The sequence below is a fragment of the Bidens hawaiensis genome, unplaced genomic scaffold, assembly GCF_021521415.1.
Source record: "Bidens hawaiensis isolate Kalapana, Puna unplaced genomic scaffold, B.hawaiensis_p1.1 tig00029034_1, whole genome shotgun sequence".
NCBI lineage: Eukaryota > Viridiplantae > Streptophyta > Magnoliopsida > Asterales > Asteraceae > Bidens > Bidens hawaiensis.
In genome coordinates, this window is record NW_027505144.1 from 19,131 (window position 1) to 23,681 (window position 4,551).

The 4,551-nt window shown below is 41.0% G+C and overlaps 1 non-coding gene across 1 annotated transcript; it reads right to left on the minus strand.

The window, feature by feature from the left end:
* Positions 1-554: 554 nt before the first annotated feature.
* On the minus strand, positions 555-628 carry TRNAF-GAA (transfer RNA phenylalanine (anticodon GAA)). Its single transcript has one exon. It is a non-coding gene; the product is annotated as a tRNA-Phe (tRNA).
* Between the last annotated feature and the right edge of the window lie 3,923 nt (positions 629-4,551).

Sequence of the window (4,551 nt, forward strand, 5' to 3'; positions counted from 1 at the left end):
AGAGGATTTTGTGTGAATATGATTGTCACACTTTGGATTTAAAATATTCATACGCTTTCGCAATTTAAACGAAAGTTGACTTCATACCGGTAAAGGACGAAGTAGTTTTATATAAATAATTTATCAAACAAAATGCTTTTGACTTGAAATATATATTTTAATACATCACAGTTTCAAAATATTGTTTTATATTTTGAGAACTCACCAACATTTGTGTTGACAAAATTTTAAACTTGGGTCAGCGCTACACCTCGTCTCACCACCCCGGAGCATATAGATCCACCCGATCGATAAACACTCAAACCGAACTCACCCTTCCTTTTGGGCACAGGGACGCGAGAACCTAAGAAACCTTTTTTATTTTCTTTCTTTTCTTTATCTTTCTTTTTCTTTTTTGATATATTTTCTAGAATTTCATTTTAAATATATAAATATTTTGAAAACGCCTCCAGTAAGATAGGGAGACGCAAAAAGCCGTATAGTGCAGGAGCGCTCACATTTTTTGGCTTACTCTTGCACTTGAATTTGAAAATCCGGCCTTTGGACCCATGGCCCGCTTAGAAGTGGATTCGAACCACTGACACAAGGATTTTCAATCCTTTGCTCTAACCAGCTGAGCTACCTGAACCACTTTCCTAAAAGATGTTTTCTTCATCGAATAGCGCCCTACCTTACCACTTGACTAGTAAAAAGCCCTTGTACTAAAAAGAATATTATATATAGGCCTTTTTCGCTTCTTCGTCAAGCTTTCGAGCAGCTCTTTCAACTGCCGCCTAATCCCCCTCAAGAACCGAGAGCCGCCCAGCCCCTGGACAGCCGGAGGGAGCTTGCTTATAGAAAGAAGGAAGATAGGCCGATCAAACAAAAAGAACGCGCAAAGGTATCTCCGCTCCTAGTCACTAAGTAGTGCTATTCTGGGGACTCTATCCAGATCTATGGATCTCCCCAGCATCCAAGCGAGACTCCATCAAAATCTGCCACTCGTTGGGCGATGCCTTCTTTTCTACGAACACCCCACCACTGATTGATGAACTTTGCCAGTTTTCGCCTCCGACCCGAGAACACAGGGTCAAGCCAAGCCCTTACCCGCCTGAATGGAATTCATATCACCTTCGTCTGGTCGATAAGGGAGAAAGCCCGTGGAACTGGACTGTGACTCTTCTATTACATTATAGCTTTGATAAAAGAAAGGACATTGTAATCCAACTCTCGTGAAGAGGCGCACTCCGATACCATTGATGTCCAATAGCTTTGATAGTAATGGCTGGATTTACTACTACCTCGTCCATTGAGTATAAGAGAGCAAATGATGGTATAGCAATGAACATCAGGATGATACTAGGAAATATGGTCCGAAGAATCTCGATAGTAGTTCCATGAACAATCCTTTGCGGGATTGGATTTTTTTCTTTTTGGAAATGCCATAAAGCGCGAACCAAGATCCGTGAGAAGAAAAGCAGAGTGAAGAGGTAGCCTATAGACTCAAGCGACGAACTCGGTGAAAACTCACCCAATCGTCTTGGTAGCATCAAACCAATAGAACAAGGGTTAGCTCTGCAGCTGGTCTACAAGCAAGGTAAGTAGGCCCTTGCGAGCGGCCCGGATGTACCTTTTAGCCGCGAGGGGAACCGGGTAAACAAAGTCACGATCAGAATGAATGGTAGTTTGCTGGGCCTGCTGCTCCCGGAGGCGCTGGCTCGAATCCAGTTCGTGACAACCACAAAGCCTTTGATCATAGAATATCTCGGGACCCCCGCTGGTAAATACGAGGCTCTGGCAGCTGCACTTTTTTTTATGATGCATCGAATGCTTCCTCTGCTTTCAGTAAAAATCCCAAATATGATCGAGGCACTCTTTCTCTTATAGCGCTCTTTCCTTCCCTTCGAGCTAGCTGGAATCAATCCATTTCTTTTGTCTGTAAGAGAAAAGGCGCTTATTCCTTGAAATAGGAGCGCAGCGGAGTCATGAACAAACAAGAATAGCCACTTCCTTTTCTACGCTATTTACTTTCCTCCCCTCGTGGGGAGTAGCAAGAGCCTTTATCTAATCTACTATTGAACCATCTCACCTGAAAGTCAGTCACTACCTTAAGGCATGCCTTGACTCCAAGAGCTAACTCGATGGGACTTGCTTTCCTAAAGAGAAGACGAAGAGGATGACACTGGGGATCGTTCTTAAAGAAATTCCCATGAGCTGCCTTGAGCTGGTAACTCCAAAATCGATTATTCTTGGCCACTGACTTACTGCTTTCACTCAAAGGCCACTGATGCGTAAGACATTGAGTTGGGCTACTTTCCTTCCGGTAATGCCTTTCCCTGCGGTCACCTTGCCCTTCTACTTACTGGCTTGGCTATTTCGAAGGATTCGCTTCGGCGGGTGATTGAACTAAAAAATCATTTTTGAAAGCGGCACTCCTTCCTTGCTTCTTACCCCGTAGTGGGAGATTTTTTGACAATCGGTCATAGATTCCCTGGCTTGGCTAGGAACCTAGTCCCTTCTTGTGACAACAGAAGAGAAGGAATTTCCTTCTTGTCCAATACCAACTATGATTTCCACGAAATGCTAGTCGAAGATCCACTATTTACTTATTTCTAAGAAGATAGGAAAGAAAGTCAAGTAGAGTCCACTTTGTCTACGAACAAGGAAGTTATAAGTAATGCAACTACGAATCTCATGGAGAGTTCGATCCATTAGGTTATTCGATTTGTTCAGAAAAGAAACGAGAGACAAGAAAACATCTTTTATTACGATTAAAAGGACCAATCTCAAAAAGACCAAGATCCAATTTCGGGTCATTTCTTGGTGAACATGATCTGCCATAATCTCTTCGATCCCTTCATTTATGTGCCAGAATAAAGAGAGATTTGGTAGGAAAGTGGAAGAGACTTTTTTGTAAATGATAATCAAAGGGAGTGGGAAAGCTGCAGTAATTCTTTGGAAAAGCCCGCTTCTCTTTGTCTTCGAGCTTTAATTCTTCAATCCACTGATTCGTTCCTTCATATACCTCCCCACCAATAGATAGAGACAAATGGGAATAACCGAACCACGTCTACAAAATGCCAGTACCATGCAGCTGCTTCAAAGCCAACGTGATGCTCCTTGGTCAGATTACCAAGATATTGGCGAATACCACATATGATCGAGAAAAGAGTACCTATAATCACATGAAAACCATGAAAGCCAGTTGCTAAGAAAAAGGTAGAACCATAAATACTATCCGAAATTGTGGAGGGCGCTTGATAATATTCCATTCCTTGAAAGGCGGTGAATACTAGAGCCAGTGAAACAGTAGCTACTAAAGCGTAAACTGCTCGTTTTTCCTTCCCCGCGAGTATAGCATGATGAGCCCAAGTTACGGCAGCTCCGGATCGTGTAAAATAAGAGTATTAAGAAAAGGGATTTCATAATAAAAAATGGAAAATTGGCCATGGAGATTCCGTGCGGGCAGAAATTAATACAGACATAAAGGGCTTCGACAGGAAAGTCGTTTCGATCCAATCCATTCTTGGGGTCAAATAAAGAAAAAAAAGGATATGTCAGTGACCCAGCACGGCAAAGCACTCTCCGAGGTCATGGAATGTCTCATTTTTTGGTAAAAATCTCCGCAGTAATGTCTCTGTTAGATTTTCCGGTCGAAATACGGGAAAAGTCCATTCAATTCTTGATGGAAATGGAGTTTTGCGAATTCGCCCCGGAACTGGAAGATCATTTCGAGATCTTCGAACATATTAGGGGGTTCCATGTAACTATTCATGTAAAGGAAAATCGGGTGCTTCGTGAAGATGATGTGGGAAAACAGTTGTAATACCTGAACGTTGGACTTATAATTTAAGTAAACCGAGTACTCTGATATGTTTGATTTATAATGTTTTAAAAGGAAAATAAGTCCAACTTGTATGTGAATATGTAGTGCTTAAAAATACTGATGGATAAACGGCGTCTGTCAATGCCCAAATTAGTTGATAAAGTCATCCGCTATTAAATTAAGATTTTTGGGGTGTGACACACACACACACCCAGGTAGGTAGAAGCTTCGATATAGCGACGGTGGTGCCTGGATCAATAACCGGGTGACCTAAAACTACTTTTCCGGAAAAGTACGACTTTCCAGCGTAGGGTTATAGCGGCGGCATAAAACTTTCTGACGATAATAGATATACGCAGCAAGGGTTTCATTTAGTCAGCAGGTCGGTGGTTGTCTAGAGATACCACCAACATATGTGATAAAGATGAGGGTTTTGGATGAGAAAGGATGAAGATGAAAAGTATTTTGTTACAAGTCTAAGGAGGGTATATTTGTCTTAATGTATATTTCATAGAGAAGGAGATATATGTAATTTTCACTCACCATATGTGATAAATAAGGTTACTTAATAAGAAGATATATGTAATTCCCTATAATATTAATGTTACTTATACATGATTAGAGAAGAGAAGATGAACAAAATCTCATTATTTTTGGAATCACATCAAGATCAAGCACCAAGTTACAAACATTTTCACAAAATCATGATTAAAAGAATAAAAATATTTTAATCAAAATTTTAAAAT